Here is a 20451-nt window from a genome sequence, read left to right as displayed (position 1 = left end):
GAGCCAGCGTCGCCGTCGGATTTTCCACCGACGCCCAGCGTCCATCCCCGCTACAAAAAATTGCGTAAGAAAGAGATGCGAAGAGACAGGATGAGACATGGGACGAGCACCACTGCACGACCTTCGACCCAGAGAATTTTGAAATCCCACGATCGCGGTCAGCTTTCCAATTTGCAAAATTGTCCGTGAAATCGTGCGTTTATGAGCCGAGATAAACGACCAACAGCCTCTGGGCCCCTCACCCCTTCAATCCCTCCCTCACTGTCCCGCCCATCAGGTTGTTTCTTCGTCCAGCCTCCCTTTCATGGTGGTTCTCGTCCCATTGACGGTTGACTGACCGTCAATGCCTCTCGCGTGCGTGTCATATCGAACGTCAATTATCGATCTACTCGACGTAACTCTTTCCCAGATCCTTTTCATTGGCGGACTACTCGATTCGTTTCAAGTGACCCTTAACAGTTTATTCACGTCCCCTTCGACAGGGTTGGCTATGGCGGACAGTGCAATGACATGGCAGTATGTTATTTGGATTGTCTAGGACCACAGCTTTTGATATCTGCTTGTTATAACAATTGCAACTACGAGGAGTCAGATATTGTAAAGATTTTTAACAGTTCGTATTATACGTATATTGCGTGATTTAATGTTGTCGCGAGACAAATTAATAAACAGAACTGTTAATATGATAATTTTGTAGTGAAAGATTTATAACAGTTACACCATTGAGTCGATGGTATATGGTTGACTATTAAACAGATAAGGATAGTAAATTCCTTTAGTGAATTTCATTTTAATTCGGGGAAATTTCAGTCGAAATTTTTCTCGTATAACACGTCAGCATCGTTAATCGTCGGTCGGAAACGAACTGCACGTATTTGTCTGTGGAGCAGACGATATAAATATTTCGTCGAAATAAATGAATTTTTCAATCGAAATAGTTATTACGTATTCAACGTGATTTTAAAGATTAAGTACGATACGTGATTGAATTGTTGACAGTGCCGTGACAGGTTTTAATCCCAGAGAATAAAAACAATAGATGAACGAAAATCAACAGAAGATCGTCAAATAAACAATTCAGAAGATTGGCAATGCGATGAATTTATCGTTTCCGATATTGACTATCCCAGAACTTTACCATCCGCGAATAGCTTATCAGAGGCGAAAGATAAAGCGAGCAAATTGACTGAGATCGATTCCGATGAAAGAATTCATTTCTCAAAATACGGTATTTCCCATTGGCTTCCCATTCGATCGTAATCAGGTATTTGAAATTGAGTTACGAAGTTCAGAAAATTAAACGATTGATACCGGTTCGTGTGCTTCACGCAAAATTAAGCTTAAATGGATTCCATTGAAACGCCATTATTCACGGATAACGTACCCCGATTAGTCGCAAATAATGGTCCTTTAAATACCTCCTCGATGTGCGAGGTGGGATGAATAATCTGCAATACGTGATTTAGCTCGGACTCGCCGCTGCGAACAAACAAACGAGCAAGCAAGCAAACAAACAAACAAACAAAGTAATCAACGTATCTCGAACCGAAAAGGCGCAACCGTGCAAGATGCAACGATGGACTTCCTTCGGTCGTCACCTTTGCTGAAATGTCATTTTCGGTGGTCTCCCCCGCTAAACTTCTAACTGAGTCTGCACCCCTCGGGTAACTTCTATTCTCAAGTTTCCACTCGTCCCACAAAGAGATTGGAAATTCGACAGTGCAGGGAGAAAAAAACGCGGCGAAAGGAAAAGAGAGGGTGCACCGAGGGCGCTTTGTTGTCTGCATGTCCAGCCCAGAGAGGGACGAAACGAATTTGAACCCTGAACTTTCTTGGCTTCCATTACCCAACTCGGCCTGTTCCTTTGTACACACCCTCGGTGCACGTACCATCCACCCTCTGTGTGCTAGCCTTTACGTAGGGTTAGCCGAATCACGACTTTTGCTTCGAAAGCTTACATCCTATAGAAACGTCGACCACGTTTCTTTGACTCGCGAAATCTGCTTAATTTTGTCGACATCTGTGGCGAAATGTTACCGTCAAGATGTAGACCTTGCTTAAAACCTTACTACTGAATTCAGAAAATTGAAAAGACTATGCAGAACATATTGAGTGATGGTATCATTAGAATTCAACTACATGAATCTATATCTATACTCTTCTAAAAACAGATTAAAACGTGTACTACTTTATCGAGTCCACATCGTTCAATGGTGATAAGTTTTTTCAATTACAGTCGACGATTAATCTAAGTTTGTTAACTCGATATCATTAGTAAGTTTCGACTTTTTAATTGGTCATGGGAGTAGGAATCGTTCGCAGGCACGCGAGATGAAAGTTGTGCGATCAAAGGATAGTGTGCGCGTCACGTCACACGGGAAAACACGAAGTTCACGTCGCAACAGAAATAACGGGCGCGAAGAAAAGTTTATCTTCGCACCGAGGGGAGAATGAGAAAGACATCCGTAGCTTTGGGGTGCTTCTGTGACCTCGCTCGCTGCTGAGATAATTGGGCCACCAATTAAAAGTTTCTTCTTGTTCGGGGATCACCGGATTTGCCATTCGTTTCCGTGAAAATATTCCTTTATGGCCAGACATGTTTCCTTTTTCCTTGAGAGAATATCATGCTCTAATTGTAAGCTTCGCATTTGAAATCCTCAGCTACCTCTTCCTACAGAAACTTTTCTAAAATCTCTTCAGGTTATCTTGACACGGGAAAAAAGACCAGGAAATACGGAGTACTATCTCTTCTTTCTAAGCTCGTCATTACGGTCTTCTTGCCATTGAAAGCTTCATGTCGTGCTCTGATGAACTCATTTGCAAATGGAGAACACAATGCCATCCGTTCGACGCACTGCTTTCATGCTAACAAGCTATCAATCAGAATTTCAACGGGTTCGAGATTAAACCGCAAACACAATAGTCGCCCGAATCAATATTATGTCCAGAATTTAGGAAGACACCTCTCTTCCATGAAAGCAATTGTTATACTCGTTGAATTGCGCGCGATATCTCGGATCGCGTGGCTGCTGCGTTGCGTTGTAAAATTCGTCCAAAAGTTTCTTCGACGAGATTACTTAGAGCCCGTAAATTTACCTCGGCGACGTAATCTCTTCGCTGGCGCGAATGTACGCAGACAAGATTTTGCAGGTTATTGTATCTTACAGCGTACAATTCGCTTGCTTTTCTCTAGGCAAAAAGAAGCTTCAGTCGTAAACGCGAGAATGGGAAAGATGAAGACCAGCTTAATATACGCTAGTAAAATATAGCGGACAGTAAAAAACAACAGCTATGTGAGATACCCGAGAAAGACAGAAGGTTCATAAGATTAGGGTGAAGTAGTACTAAGTGAAGTAGTAGTAGGTACTTAACACAAGGAGGAAATCAGTCGTTAATAAATGAGGTAAATATTTAACGAAAATTTTACTCCTTCGATTTGTGGTCCCAATTTTTAATAGGTTTATATAACTATAGCAAATTTGAAGTGCATATGATGAGATTTACTGTTCTATTAAAATAGTGATGTGTAATTAAGAAGAAAGCTCGATACTGTTCGTATTCGACACTCTTCAAATTGCAAAGCCTATGTAGAGACTATTAATGAGGCAATTGCAGTAATAAGGTTCCCCAGGAATTTCACTCCATGCTTGCGCACGTTATGTCTCATGTCGAAACTTCTCTGAACTTATTAAATTTAATTATCACCAATTTTGCGAGTCTCTACTCCATTCACCGAACTGCCTGAGTTTTGAGATGATTACTAGGAAATTGGTAAAACGTGAGTTTCTGTGTGTCGACTTACAATGCGACTGAAAGTGCGACAAAACAGTGGACGCTTTACTAGAAAATATTTCACGTAATTAGCAACCCTTGTCGATATTATCTCAGACTTAATTGCAAACAGTCCACGTGATTCTTTTGCCCGAGACACTTGCGAGCCTGTCCCAATTAGGCGGCGTAGCGAATATTCTTTTAAGCTTGTTTCTGAAACGACCGAGCTTCTCTATTAGTAGAAGAGATAGAGTTGCAGGGAGTGTCGCGGGGTAAGCGAACGAAACCACTTCTCAGTTCGGAGATAGGTGATTCTAAGACGCTACGGCGTCGTGGCAAATTGCACGTCGGCGTCGCGGGACTCCCGACGGGCTTATTAAATCTAATCACCGCCAATTTTGCCCGCGCCTTCTCGCCGCGCGAAACGTTAATTCTCCGGCCTTCCGCCGACCTTCGTCGCTTTACTTTGTTCAACCGTCGAGGCGATTACACTCCACGAAGACTTATAAGAGACTGACGTATCGCCTGAGGAGTTTTCGACGCGCTCTTCTCGTTCGCACCTCACGCTGGATTATGCTTTACGCTTGGTCTTGCGGTGGCTGAGCTAGATGGCCATTGGCAAACGCAGAAGAAATTGTAACTTTCATGTAACTACTTTAACTTAATACATTTCCCGTCTTTGAGCCGTAGCTTTTAGAATCTTAATAGAGATGGCTGTACCTCAATCGAGATGGCTTAACAGAGATACAAATTTGAGTTAGAAAGGACGATTAAAAACCCGCGTGCTGAGGCCTCGTAAAACACCCCCATTTGCCAATAAAAGTCAATAAGCACATGCCTGCGACGAATAGAATGAAACGATCGAGGAGATTTACGACCAGTAAATATCTTCGTTGTGAGCGGTGGAGCCAGGAGGAAACTTTCGCATTATCTTCCTGGGGAAGTCCACTGTACTCCACCCTATGAATTATAATCCATTGAAAATTACGTAATATCCATGAAGCAGGAATACTAGCCACTATTTCTTCTGTTGAAATAGAGAGAAGATAACTGTTTTGTATATTATCACCCTCTTCCTCGGAGTGCATTACATACCAGAAGGAAGTCATTCGCAACTCGATGCAATCACCGAAATCGATCGGGGATTGCTGCACGAATTTCTTGGTTGGGAATCATAAGTTTCACGATCCTTCATCTCCACGAACAGGCTGGTCCGACATATCTCTCTCGAAAGCAGTAGTCGACAAATGTATTCGAAACACGAGCATTGAATCGAGTTGCATCTCTAGCCAGTAGCGGCGTTATATTATGCAGATACCTGGTCAGGAATTATTGTCCGATACGCCAGCAAGAGTGTCACGTTGCATATTATTCCGTGCGTGGCCTATTGGAAGGTAACTGATGGTTCTGAGCGCATTTGTGAACGCTGCCAGGGCTCCTGGATGGCTTAATAGTTGTCGCGTAGACGTTGCCAGCTCCTTCCAGAATTGATTCCCAAAGACGAGGTTTCTGGATGTCTCGTCGCCGCGTTTCCGCGAGCATAAATCTTTCATGAGCTCGCGTACATTCGGTATTTCGCGCGCATCACACGAACAGAGCGTCCGCGGAAACTTCGACATATATCATTCCTTATGTCGACGAAATATCGAGATCTAAATCCTCCAGGGTTGCCTATGAAAAATTGGTAAGTACCGAGATATGTCTTATTCAACGATGATTCGTGCTTAAATCGTGCCTCTGCCTTTCATTCGTATCCACACGTATTTTACAATGTCTGGTAGACACGATTCTAAAGAATCGTGGAAAATTGTAAGAAATATCGTCTTTCGATATAGACCCAGTTAGTTTATGAAGAATCGCTGCGCACATATTTAATAGAGTATGTTAATTTTAATTTCCCATTTTATCTGTTATTATTTCTGCATACTATTATGCAGGCGTGCCTCGTGATTTTGTTCATGTATTCGTAGCGTATCCCAGAAGATCGTTGCTACAGAATTTCAACACGTTTCACCGTTGTTATTGTGACTACATCATGGCTCGAGACGTTCAATGGTTTCTCCTGTAACATGGTAATTGAATTTGAAGTTTCTGTCTGGCTAGAGCGAACTTTTCCATTTAATCGTTCGGTTAAAAATATTTTCCGTTAAAAATATAAAGGGGAATGAGTAACAGCACGGTAACGAAGTAAAGTTAAACGGTCCTACATACATCTCACTTCATCGTGAATTACGGGACGCTTGGAGAAAAGTTCATTAGCGGAAGACGCATACGTAGGTATGTTCTCGTTATTTCACAGGTTCGTTAGAGATAACAATTTTTCACGGCTTTCAATGCGCTTCAGTTATCAGTTCCAATAATTACTCTCTCGCGAATCGTCTTCGACGCGTCGCTTGAAAACCGTTCGAAGGAGAGCCGTGGCGAGTGAAATACTGGGAAGAAACAGCGGGGCAATTTAAAAAGTTCTTTCAGCTCGTTTAACTTCCCTCCAGTTTCCAATTTATCGCGGCTCGTAATTCCATTTCCACGAATGATGAAGCGACGCAACGCGCGTGTTCCTGGAATTGCGGCCGCTGTCGCGATGACAAACGCTATTTTCACGATTATTATGCAGTTTATCCACGCGTGTTGTCGGTCGCTTGAGCGAGCCACTGTGTCTAACCAGGCGTCCTGCTCCGAGAACTCGAGGCGTCTTCATTAGCCAGACTTGTTGTGCCAGTTAGGACCTTCGAGGGGTGCGACGCGCGTCACATTAGCTGGGCGTTTGATCGACAAGGTCGGCTGGCATTGTGAACGCAGCCGTAAACCTGGTCTCTCTCCGTTTCGCGGGCCACGAGGCACTGGAAATTCTACAGAGACCAAATTAGATTAGCCAGTTGTAACCAGACTGCACTGAATTGTCCTGCTACCAATTTATAGAAGTCCTACGGAAGCACCGTATTGTCCTCCTATTTCACCGCTCCCTATCTGCCGCGAATTTCCATGGAACCGACACATCGTCGCCCCTCGCATTTTTCGCGCCTCCTCCCACGCCCCTTGCTCGCTTCCGCCGTGGCAAGTCTCTCAACGTGCTCGCGAAATCACGAGCGCGCTAGGATGCATTTTTGCATCACGTACGTCTCAATTCCCCAACGAGGAGAGCACGCCCAACCAGAAAATATTTCTCTCGGCGTTATTTCATCTCTGGCGAAATGCCTCGCGTCTCTCGCGATTTTTCTGATGCCTTCACGGAGACGCCAAAGTTCGTTTTCATTAGAATTACCTCTTTACGAGGCTTACATCGTTGCGTTCGTTCCTTTGCGCTTTTCTGAGATAATGGGAGAGCGTGGTTCCGGGGAAGAAATCGTAATCGAATAGCGCACGATAGCTGGAAACGAGCCTCTCAGGAGACAAAGACTCGCGGAAGAGAAATAGGACAGCCGGTAATGTTATATCGATGTAATGCTTTAGTTCCGCGAGCACTGTAATGCGGAGACTCGAATGGAATGCTGGTCGATCCTTTCTTGCGATGTGAAAACTTTGTTGTTTCTAAGGAGAATCGTCTTGGAATTCTTCGGAGTCCGTGGCAACTAGGGGAACGAGAAATCCTTGGTCAGACACTGGCAAATGTGTTATGCGTCTAGAAATCCTCTCATTTTCTGAGGACTTCCGTTTTTTGAAGTAGATTTACAAGTAGTTATCTTGCCCCCGTTTTCTTCTACTGATTATTTCTCATTTGGAAAAACTTCCAGAGTTTCTTGCGCTTCAAATTCCATTCCGCTTTAATCTGAACAGGTTCGGGGAAAATTTTGGCAAATGCTGGCATCATTTGAGCAAAGCGCAATAACAATATGTTCGGTTGCTATCATAAATTGTACGGGCTTCGTCGACGCTCTGTAATTAATCGTACGCATTCACGGAATTTATTGCAACGTGTAATTTATTCAGTCACGACTACGTTAGTAGTATAATCTTTGACGGTCTGTTTGAAATGGCATTAGTATTTATAGTTGCGAGAAAACTGTTTAAATTTAGAAAAAATTGAAGAAGAAATTTAATTTTAATTTAAACTCTATCAGTATATCTGTTCATTTTTCAATCAGCAATCAATGCAGTTTTTAATTAGAGGAGTGACTGGATTCAGATCATTTTAATCGAAATGCTGCGCTGCCCGGTTCTGAAAACAACAACCTCTCAGCGCGTTCCACATGGTAAATGATATTCATATGAATTCCCGTTACAATTTTCCCTTGTAATTACCGCTGACTCATGTTCGATTAATTTCCTATATGGCCGTGCAAAAAGACTGTCTTTACTGCACCCTTTCCTCCGGCATATTCGACCGTCATGTTATTGGCTGCTCGTCCAGTCCCTCCAAACTTTAATTGACGCAGACGCGCGTGAGTATTAAACCGCAGGGGCGTCAATCACAAAGGACGCCTCGCCTAGTTACAGCCTCAGTGACATGAACTAGGATCCAATAGGCGGTTACCTGGCCCCGACTGTGCTTCCGCAAAAGTGGCCTGCCGAGTGTATACTCTTGGTCGCATTGATATTCACAAAGTGGCCCGTGTTCAGGCTTAACACCTATGTCGTGCCGTGCCCGTGTTCCCGCCTGTTATTTCACGCGGAAACCGTGCTATTGTTGATCAATGCTGGCTGCACTTCGCCCCGATGCGATATCGACGACTCTTTCGCTGTCGATGCATCGCGTGCTTGTAGATGCGTTGGAGTGTAGAAGGCAGGTGATCTGGACTAGGATTAGTCAGACTGTATCGATGAATGCATCATAACTCGAAAAATTAATTGACATGGAAGGATGTACCAATACCCAAGTTATAATTTCCCTGTCGAAAAAGTCTAGTGGAATTCCTTGTCGTTACTGTTGAAACATTGGAAACCTTAATTGGAAATGATGGATTGTTATTTGAGTACGAAGATATAGTGCTCCGGCAATAGTACAATTGCATATGTCTAGCAACGTTTGTTGCCTCAATCGATATACTGATATTTTTCTATCATTAATAGCGATATTTATTTTTGCGAGACTATACACATAAATCTGTCCAATTTAAATAATAATTCATTTCCAGCGCCAAACCTGAACGAATGGTGAAGCGGTGATGAATTAATATTTTCGTCGTTGTTATATTTCACGTAACAAATGGAACACTCAGTGTGTGAGTACACAGTGTAGTCTACGTACAACGTTATAATATATTACATGAAAAAGCTGGAAAAAATCAATTTAACACGGAAATGAAATACATATAAAACGAAGTGAAACAAGTATGAAATTGCGTATGAAAGAGTCAAATAAAATGTACGAACCTTTCTTGATTGTTATATAAAGAAGAAACAAACACATGAAAATCTTTCTGTGTGAGTGCGTTTAAGCGTGGAGAATAGTCGACCAAGATGACTCAGATTCCTCTGTTGTCTCTTATAAATCCTCGTTAATCCGTCAAACCACTGAATTACTTAGCAATTAAATTCTGCGTAGGTTTGTAAATGAAGCGTGTAACGCGGACCGCGTCGAACAGTCTGCTAAACTTAAACGAGCTAAGTTTAATAGCGGAATGCACAGTGGGTACTTTGGCGAACTTTTTAGCCAAGTTCCTATGGTATCGCGGGAATGTTAAAGGGACTATAAATAAAAAAAGTTAGCTCAACCAGCGGAGTTTACATAAAATTAACTACCGGATATTTATTTTGCGACGTTAATTTCATTTAGTCAACTGTTCAAGGGACCGAGAGTTCCCGAGGATAAAAGCATCTAACGACGTTTCGTGCTAAGCATTAACACCGTATTGAACGGTAATGTTTGCTTTAGAAAGCGACGTTGGTATTTCCAAGTTTCAGTTTCCGAAATCATTGAGAGCCCTTTGACTTTTACCACCGATTTCCATCGTAAAGCACTCGATCGAGCGTTCTGTCACGTGTACAAAGCCGCCGATACTCGCATACGGGCCTTTGTGATGGCTGGCCCATTGACAGCTGTTATAAAGTGTGCCCTCACTTTACACGTAAACGTTTACTGAACGTCAAGTGCGCCCAAAGTGCTTTAGATCATCGAAATATTGGCGATTGAGTACATTATCGAGAGCGATTAATCCTTCAACGGAGAGCAGTCCTTCTTCCTGTTTAATTCCTAATGAAAAAGAAGGTCCAGATTAAAGAAACAGTAAATCTAAACTTTTTCTATATTACCGTGCGCAAGTTCTCTGAAGCGATCTTTTCAAACATTTAGAGTGAAATATACACCTCGGTTTCCACTTTTCGTCACTTCAATTTACAACTCTTCAAAAAGATTACCGAGAGGACAAGTGCTGTTCCATTAATTAAAAGCAAGATAGGGTTAAAATATATACAAGTTAAGCAGCGTCAGCACACACGAACGAAACGAGGCCGTTTAAAAGTCCTACAAGCCCGACTCTCATTATCTCAAGTCTTTGTGAAAAAAGGCTCTGCTCTTGAAAGAAACGCGTTAAATCGCTCAATAACGTTAAATGATGTTCGATGTTCGCGCACTGTAACACCGTAAGAACAATCATTTCATACGATCGATTGGATTAAACCGCCGTAGTTGAATAAAATTCATGTTTCCTCCTCTAGTAAAGAAAATCGCTTTTCTATCTCTGCATCCACGTATGCGGACCACCAACACGTCCAAAGTAGATTTACCGTTTTTGCGTGCTCATTTTATTCGCGCGTTGCATTTGGTCGTTCCAAAGCACGAACGGTGGATGGAAAATTAAATGGTAAGGAAATTTTATAGTTGGCATTTCAATAACTAGTATTCACAACGATTGTTTTCCTTCACGTGATATAAAATGGGAGTAAATTACCACAATGAATCTGTAATGACATCGTATGTGGATCGAATGGTGAATGTAATAACGATTAGCAGGAAATCGTCGAAGTTTAGTATTAGTGTAGTAGTGATATCTGTCGAAACTTCGCGACACGTGTGGGCGATCTTGAAAGTGTTACAGATAGGAAGTTGCAGTGTTCCCAAACTCGGATGCTGCGGCAAATTGACCACAGTTACGGCGTAGGTAAATGAACTTGGAAAATTACTGTATTGATAACGCGCGCACAGGTGTACGTCTGTGTACTTATCGCTTCGTCTAAACAATCACATGTGCACAGACACAAAGGCGAACCAGAATAGTTCTTTATTAAAAAGTTTAGCTAAGTCTAATTAAGGTGCCTGTTATCTTTATAACGAAAGCGTTCAAAAAAATTTCGCAGTGAATACTATGGAAACAATTTTGTTCTTAAGTTCGTAATTAAAATTTCATGGTGAGTTTTTGACCCCTATTCAGTTTCAGGGCTCGCATTGTAAAGTAGAAGTAGGAGAGTATATAAAATTTCCTTTCGACTCGATTCAAACGAGGTCACAGATCCAACTGAAAACTGCGCAAATATGCAACTAGTAAAAAGTGTAACGAAATGAAATTTGCAAAAGAACCGGAGCATAATGAAACGAATATTCAACATTTTTTCAACACTTTCAACTTCATGGAATACAGGTCAACGAAATAAAAACGCGACCAGCAATTTCAAGACTCGCCACTAACGAACCCTTTAATCATTCCGTTTTATATCAAACTGCTCCAGGAACTTTGAAGCTCTCACTCCTCCAGTTTTCTTTGACACACCTTGATGGAAGTATTACTTCCGGCTGGTAGAAATGGAATTTTCTATTACCGATCTGGCCAATGCAACGGAAAGACTTCATGAGCGTGATTAAATTCATAGAACTTCCACAAGCTGCGAGAGTTGGTACAAGGTAGGAGGAGCTGTAGAGCCTTTACCCAGAAATTATAATTACACTGGAATTTTCACGCCAACAAACACTACGAGTGGCAAAAGGAACATTTGACGCGAATTTCGTAACGTAATTCGCGACAAGCAATTTCTCTCGAAAACACTTCACCCTGTCTTCACCTCTAACTACCATGCGAATTGTATTTCATTCGACACTGTAACCGAGCGTACCTTTAAACTATTGCACCGATTGGCTATTGATTCGCGAGTGGTCTCGAACGACGAATCCGGGCTAATACTTCCCTGGAGTTTACGCGAAAGCCTCGAATCTAGGTCTCATCTAGCAGCGCGTTCGTCACGCGGGAAACGGGGGAAAAAGCTCGCACGGGAGACAGGGAGGACCAATGGTTCCCAGATTTTCCAACAGTTTTTAATCGATGCACCCAATTACACCTGGTGCATCGCTGTGTTTCGCAGCTAATTTCTCGTTATCGTGCTAAATAAAAGCTGCCCTGCTGCCAGGCCCGATTAACGCGCGGAATTGCACGGATCGGAGCATTAAGCGTGCAACTGTATAAACCGCGTTTATTCCCATCGTTGGGGTACGAGGGGCTTAAAAGCTTATGATCGACGTCCTCGATGTGTACATTCTACCGTTCCTTTTTTCTTGCCATTTTCGAGTTCTGTTTTGTTCTACCTTGTGCCAGGGTATTTATGAGACCGCGCTCGTGGATAATACGCTGCCCATTACGCTAACTCTGACCACTGAATTTTTTGGCGAATATATTAGCGCTTCCGAATCTTATATTTCATACTGCGAAAAAGTCTTTGTACTGTTTCGTAGTTTTGTTACTCCTGAAATGCGTCAGGATGTAACGCCGTGCTTTACGTTTGCTTTTAACGATCTTGGAAACCATAGAGAACCTTTATACACAGCGATATTTTAAATAACGCAGGCATCAAAAGTTACAGCGAGATGTAGCACTTCTCATGTGGATAACAAGCTTTGTCTGACAACAGACGACCCGTTTTCCCTTGTGCTCGGTCCTTATTCCTGTAAAGGAGAAGGAGATACTTCTCCTTTCTCGTTTTACGATTCTATAAGATACAGTTGTATGTAATATTGTAATTCCTTACATGTGCAGTAAAATGAAGAGTTGTATACAGTTCAGTTCAAGATTACAAAGGAAATATTACTGAAATGGGTATCATTTCTCGTGCTACAAACAGATGTTTCATAAAATGAAACTTTTTTGTTAGAAACAAACGATAGTATTGATGCAATCATGCTGATACCAATCGTTGAAATATTCTGTTACCGTCACGGATAGAGGATCAAAATGGTATAACCATGACGAGAATTTATAAAAATCGTGTGAACAAAGAGAAATACGATTTCGATTTATAGGGTACGATCAGATTTTATTACCCTTGAAATCCCGACGAACGTGTTTAATCCAGCGTACAAACGGGCGTGAAATTTCTATGAACGATTTCAACTCTTTTTTATTTGTAACTGTATAACTTTAATCCTTGTCTGTTCTCCATCGATACGTATATTTCCAAAAAAATACGCTTACAATGCAATATTCAAGAACTTCATCGATAAGGGTCGATAATCACTTGAAATGGCCCGCTAAGCGAGCGAACAGGAAGATAATAAGGTAGAATATAAATTTGAACGCGTCTATCGCGATTTCACGTTAATATCGTTCTCGTAAAACTATCCTCTGTCGGAGGGCGCTCGAAAAGACACCTGTCCGAAGCGTTCATCAATGATGGGACGTCACCGCGGAGGTACGATTATTCATATCCCTCCATGGAACTGGTTACCGCGCGTAATTAACGATCGAGACTTAACTGGGTTCGAACTGAGCCAAGTGACATTGATCTAGCTAATCGGATCAATATGAAAAGTGATTATCGTACTAGAAGTGGACGGGGGTGGAGGCTATTCGATCCTTTTTTTCTCCCTTTGTCGTTTGCTCGAGCAATATGATCCCCCCGGCAGCTCCAGCCTCTTTTATTAATTTTTCCATCGCACCGGAAATCGACCAGCTCCTGTTGCACCCGTTAAACTTTTAAACTCGTTGCCGATGAGAAGCTACGACGCGTGCTCACCTGCAGAAAATTTCGTTAAGGAGTTCGAGAGATAGCCACCGCCCTAAACCGTTGCAATTTTACGGATAATTTGCCGTAGTTCGCGACGCCTTTCTAACCGAGTGAAATATGAACGCGAATTACCGTGGTGAATTAAGACGGCGAAGGGAAAATTAAAGCGACTGCATAGCAGCCGACTCGGTTTCGCGTTAATCGGCCCGACACTCCTTCTGTTTCCCTCCCATCGTTTCATGTTGATCTAATTCCAAATTCAACGAGTGGAATAATACGAGTAACTGGGTCTCGTTGCAAAAAACTGCACAAAATTACAGCGGGATCTTTATGTTCTGAAAATATCTTTAGTTAAGTAATCATAATTTCTCAGTACGTAATCCTTACTACATGTATTCATAAACAGAATTCTCGCAAATGCATCCACGCTTGCGTGTACCAGTTTACCAGTCAAAACGTTTTAAATAACTCTTTCCATTTCTATATTAACACGGATCGTAGCAACTGATGTGCGCAATTTTACAGTTTTACGACTGTCAACGAGCAAGCACAATAAATAACATTCGCATACTTCGAACAAATACTGCCGACGTAAAAGCTTGACAGCTGGGCATAACTGAAAATTCAATATTTACCAAATCTCGATTGAACCCAAACCGGGGCCCTTTTTTCAACAAGGTGGAACATAAAAATACGTTTACTGTGTGAAGAAAGACTTTTTACAAAGGTTTGTGTACTCACCTAAAGTTATTCTTCTAGGTTGAAATTCGTAGGTAGCCAAATGATGGTGCACAGACTTGTCATGAATTATCTAATCACGTCGACGACATTTGGGAAACGTACGCTCCCATGGCGTTGCATTAACGTCCTGGCGATTCATATTCATACGGCACAGACTCGACGGTCGACGTTAATAACGTAACGTAGATAGATCGTGTCAAAAAGTACACGTCGAACGTTCCAATTTGTTCACGGCGTTTCACCTACTCCCACCAGGCACCGCCCCGTGATTTTAATAAAAAGCTCCGCCCGCAGAACTTTAAAGTCGCGAATTATATCGTTAACTTCCCTGTTATCGTTAATTAATTGATCGTTACACGGTTTACTTACGCAAATTAGTTTACATTATGCGGATATTTAATATGCAATTTTCACCGTCGCGGTGTGGCGCGGGCGCCGGCAAATCGTTTAAAACGCAATCCTGCCGACCGGGACCGCCCCGTAAATATTCATGTAATTTTGATGCACTTCATTTAATGCGATGCGATTAAAAATCATTTAACGACACAGATTTTAAGCGTGTAATTATGTGGTGCAGGAGTGAACTGACCAACAGCGATAGATCGTACCCGAAATAAATATTATGGCGAAACAGGGCGACGCCGTCTCGACAGTCATTAACACTTAAAACGTCGAGAGGGTAGGACGTGAATCATCGACTAACTGTCAACTTCGACCCGAACTTCCGACATTCATAATTGCTGCGAAAGCTTTCGATCATTATTTCTGCGTGGTCGGAGTCGACCTTCGAAAAGAACCCTAAGCGGAACTTGCGCGAAAACTCCATGAAAGGGGGAAGAAAAATCGTAGAAGCGAGTGGAAAGAAGTAGTCGCATAATTTAGTAAAACTTGGACAGGGGCGGTAAAATGTGTGAGATCGTGATTAAGAATATCGATGTGCATGCCGAAATGAAAGGGGAGCGAAAACTTCAGAGGATATTAAAGGTAAGTTACTAAATAAAAAAGAATTATAGTGAGCCAGTGAAAAACACAGTATTCGCATCCGTGGGAGATCGAGATCGAAAATCAATTAAAATCGGAAAAAAAGAGAAGAAAAATTGTACGTTGGTAGGAATGGTTGAAAACTAACTGGAATCGTTCCTCTGTACGCTTCTGATGACAACGAACTTTGCAAATCAACACGCGTAGGACGCGTACCTCTGTCGCGAACGAGGATGCCACCGAGCGCCACGATGAAAATTATGTTTGCATAATTTTCAATTTTAAGAGCGCCCTCCGGCGAATTAAGTGATGCCACGCCGCTCCATGCGAAGGTTCACGAGATTACGTGGAAAATGTAAAGACCAGCGTGTGTATTTTGAACGATCGTTGCCGGCCGGACTGCAAATCAACGTGTTTACCAACCAGACGTTATCTCTCTCTTTTCTTATCTTTGTGACGAATGTACGTTTCTATCGGGCACTCACAGTGAACACATCCAATTCACGAACGAAATGAGAAAGAAACCTCAAAACTAGAAATCCTAGTGGTCTGTCAAATTCAAATTTTTCACAGCAATAAAAAAATTGCGAATCATGGCACGTGAATAACAGAAAGATTCGTGCAATAATTCCAATTCACCAAATTTCTTCAAAAATCTTTATGCACTTAGGATCGCAATTCTTACACGTGGACAGTTTTCAAATAATTTTCCTATCTTCCTTTCCCTATAGTGTTGTGAATTTTTCATTTAATTTATCACTCACTGAGGAACCGAGTGGAGCGTAACTGTACTTCGACACGTGTATCGCGGGGGTTGCAACGCGCAGATCCAGTTCTGTCGGTGGTGTTACTCGTGCGCCCCGATTCACCTTTAAGTGCGGGTCGTGGGAATGAAGGGCGTCGCGACGCGAAATGCACTGGCTCTCGCAGATTCTCCGTTTCCCGCAGAAGCTTCCAACGACCCCCTCTCTCTTCACAGTTGGCCTTGCTCAGCGGAGCTGTTACCCCCCTTTCGACGACGGCCACCACTATCGGCCACCCCCTCCGTTAGGCGCTTTCAGCGCAAGCGCCTCGGCTTTTGTGTGGACTCTGCCCTATCCTAATTCATATCCGCGTAAGTACGGCCACGTCCAGCCGGCAGGACAACGAAAATTTTTCGTTTTACCACATCGTCTTGTGGTTTTCACGGATTACGAGCGCAGCTCGAGCGGCGAGGTTCCTTTTTTACGGGGTGCTCCTGGTCCCGCGATGTAAAATGCCTCCTAACCCTCCGTGTCACTGACAACTGCAACGGTTCACCCTCTCTGTCTCTGTCTCTTATCGCTCCACTTCTCGCCGCTTCTTTATGCACCGAATATTTTCGCGGCTTCCGCCAAGGAATTTAAGGTGTCCCTGGGTCGTCGTGATTTGGAAATACTAGTCTTTAGATTTGTCAGATATATTTCTAACCGAGCGTGATACGGTATTCCTAGCCTTTCGAAATATAGCTACTGAATTTCATGTAAGCAAGTTCTTCTTTCTCAAGAATTTTAGAACTCGTATGATTAAGGACTTCGTAGATAATTAGTCGCGCTATTTGTAACCGAAATGAAATGGTCGCGTAACGCGTGGCTAACGGCGAGCACCGGCGCGGTGGCGAACCCTTTATCTAGGAATGCAGCCGCACGAATCCGGCGGATAAAAAGCGGCCTCGGGCGCTCTCAGTGCGAAAGTACCGGCTTGAAAAATCAGGTCGTTAAATTGACAAATCGAGCGTAGCTGGCGCATCATCCTGAAGTCTTGTAAACAGGCACACTAATGAAGCATCCTCGAGGGAAACGGCATGGTGCACGCGCTACATTTTTCACTCATCGACCACGTAGAAGGATGATCAAAACTCTGCCTCAACGAGAGTAATGCCGGCAATATGAATGCGCCAGTGGCAGGAACTTTGGTCGAGAATTAAAATTACCCTGGAGAATGCTCACGTCGTGGCTTAGCTAAGCCTTCCCTCTTCCGCCTCACCTATTATTTGCTGCCTAGAGTAAACCATTTCCCTCTTTTCCTGTGTTCCACGTGTATTTGCATACTTCCCTGCCTTTGCCAATCCCTCTCCCTGTCTCTCTTTTCCTCTAATCTCCACGCTATCGAGTCTTTTTTCCGCGTATGCGCGCTCGCAAATACGTGTTTATTCCTCCCCTCCATCCTTCTCTCTCGTAACCCATCCTGACGCGATCCCTTTCTTCCCTTGTGCCCCCAGCCTTTGTTTTATCCTGTTGCCTGGGAACATAGAGCCGGCGGCTGATAAACCTGGCCAGAGTTACCTAGGGATCCTGCCGAATTGCACAAGTTTTAATTTCCTCGAGCGGCGCGCCGCGCCGCGCCGCGTCGGCACAATCGTCGAACTTATTGCGAAGCGAATGCGTTGCGAGTTGGGGCCTCGCCGTTATTGCCCCGCTCGAATGCGCTCCGAGGAGAATATAGGCGGTGACCTGACATCGTTACGATTGGCCGCGCTTCTACGGCCGATCCTGGCCAGCCGACGGAATTAGAACGATCCTGGACCGTGTTACGCGGAAACTTCCCGTCGACGCTTCGAAACACAGTTTTGTGACAAATGAACGGTCGTTGAAAGTGCAGAGCTATTCGCTCGCTGGTGGCCCCGTGCATCCAGCGAAACGGGAGAGGGCGCGTTTGAATAATGCAACGGTTATGTTTCTTCGAAAGCAATTTCGGAGCAACGGCCCTTCCCAATTTCAAAATTCCAAAATAGTACGTGTTACAGGGAACGTTTCTAACTAGAAAGTAGCCTCGTGATCGAGGAGGGAATATGGCGGCGTTCAACTGCTTCGGAAGTACTCTGTGGAATTAACAGTTGAGGTAAAATCGATGGTAATTAAACTGATCAATAATCGACGCAATTTCGAAGCCGCGGTTGATTGTGATACTTATATCAGAATACCCTCGAGCGGTCGCGCATACCTGGGCAAAATTAGAACGCTTCGGAGCATACTTTGATAAAAGTTTCAGCCCTATTCGCAATAGCGAATAGCTTCTTTTCGCAATAAATGAACTGACGTGCACGTAACGAAACTATGTCTAGTAGTTCTGCGTTAATTGCGCGTTTAGGATAGTTCTAAACCTCAGAATTCGATGAAATATGTGTAATGCGAAATGAGCTTCATTTTTATATTTCACAGTGGATATTTCTACGTGGAATTTTACGGATTCTTTTGGAATAAAATTTCACCCATTCTTGCAGTATTTACCAATTTTTGAGAGTCTTAAATAGGGAACACTCGAACTGAAGACATGCCTCGAAGGTTCCTGCCCAAATAAACAGCGTCATCTACAAACAGTCTATACTGGAAGTAACACCGGAACTTGGATAACGATTGCTTCGTAATATCGTGCTAGTCGAAATTCAGAGCAAAAGAAACCTGACTGTATTTGATCTGCGGATCTGAAACTGTGCCAGCTGGATGAACTTATACCGAAATGAATTGAAAATTGAGTATACCTCGCAAGGAATTTCACTATCGTCGGCTAGTCTACCCCCTCTTCCTCAGCCTCTCCCCTTCTTCATGAATTTCATCAGTAACTTACGAGATTCATAAATTGCGAAACAACCTCTAAATCGTTCCCAAACTTCGAGTTATTTGTTTCAAAACTTCGATTCGAACGGCCATAACCGCCGCGGTTTCCCTCTTATTCGGTAATAATGGAAAATTATTTGACCCCCTCCTCTTCTCTCTTCCGAAGCACAGTTGTCGCATTTCACCACGTCGCGTCGTCGAGGACGTTTCCTTCGGGCGTTGGAGTGTTAGTTCCTCGATCGATTTCGAAACAATCCCTTTGCCCGACGTAATTACACCGCCTCTTTTGGCAGAATCACAGAAACTGCATTCCTTTTGATCCGATTGGTTACGTGGCTCAATCACCAATTCCTAACGCTTATATTTTGTTCATGGAACGAGAAAGAAAAAGGTGTCCTACTGAAACATCTGTCAGAGACATGTTGAACTTCCATCCTTTGAGGACATTTCGAGCTTTGATCAACGATAGCTGGGGTTCACTGTGATTGTTTCGCAACCCCCTTTCATTTCACTGTGACCAGTAACGATGTCCCCTTCGCGTCGATCCCCGTGGCGAAGGTTTTTGCATTAAAACGAGGCGGGTATTAGATCGTTCTCGTTTCTTCGACATGTAGAGTTAAATGAGAAACAGGAAATTGTAGGAACAATTAAGTAGTCGTCACTTTCGTTACGATTTGGTAATAAAACTGGAGCCGTAAGGAAAGACATGTCCCCAGATTTGGAAACCTGCAAGTCGTTCAAACTTTCTACGTGCAATTTTTCGGTTTCATGTGCCATTGCGACGGGAAAACATCGACACTACTGCTCGAACTAATACCGAGTGACGGAAAGTGTTCGAAACTAGTTAAACTTGTTCCCCACGGATCGTGTCGGTTAATTTATGCTCCTCGCGTGCTTCATTCATTCCTGAGGTTACTCGCTCCGTATCAGTTAATTCCGTTGAACGGTTGAACGAAGCAACGAAGGCTGAAGAAGAGTTGCAAGAACGAAATCCAAGAACCGAGGAAGATAAAGAGGCAGCAGGATACGAGGTACCTATTTGAAGACAATGAATATGCTACTGTTGACTATGCCGATAAAAGAAACTCGTGACTAGTCAGGATGGGCTAACTTGGCGAATTCTCTGTACTATCTCTATCAAGTTACTGGCTATGTCTTTCTGTCCTTCGACCGCGATTTTATCTAAGATGCAGAAAGAAAATGTTAACGAAGAGAAACATAGAAAAAGGTTGGATGGAAAAATTTTGAAACTACTTTACAACTAAATTGAAATTTTATAAGAAACATGTCCTCAAAATAATTAATTGAGAAAGTATATAACAAGATTTCATGAAACAGAGTAGGATAAGTTCTATCCCATTTTCAAGTATAAATTGTCAGATCATAAAAATTAATGCAAGTTGAACAATGAGGGTGCACTGATCAACGCGCAGAAATAATTCCCCAGTTAAACCGAAAAGGTTCCTGTCGCTCCGTCTCTGAGAGATCTCTTTAATCAGGTGGGTGCATTTTTCTTCCA

The 20451-nt window shown here is 43.0% G+C and overlaps 1 protein-coding gene across 1 annotated transcript in view; it reads right to left on the bottom strand.

The window, feature by feature from the left end:
- The window catches only part of LOC143180943 (uncharacterized), a 181372-nt gene extending 165539 nt beyond the window's left edge, over positions 1-15833 (bottom strand). Inside the window, exon 1 of the mRNA XM_076381006.1 lies at positions 15781-15833. The gene's annotated coding sequence lies outside the window, so the exon portion shown is untranslated. The remainder of the gene's footprint in view (positions 1-15780) is intronic.
- Positions 15834-20451: the final 4618 nt, after the last annotated feature.

This window comes from Calliopsis andreniformis, chromosome 6 (genome assembly GCF_051401765.1).
Source record: "Calliopsis andreniformis isolate RMS-2024a chromosome 6, iyCalAndr_principal, whole genome shotgun sequence".
Classification (NCBI taxonomy): domain Eukaryota; kingdom Metazoa; phylum Arthropoda; class Insecta; order Hymenoptera; family Andrenidae; genus Calliopsis; species Calliopsis andreniformis.
This window is presented reverse-complemented; position numbering and strand designations above follow the sequence as displayed.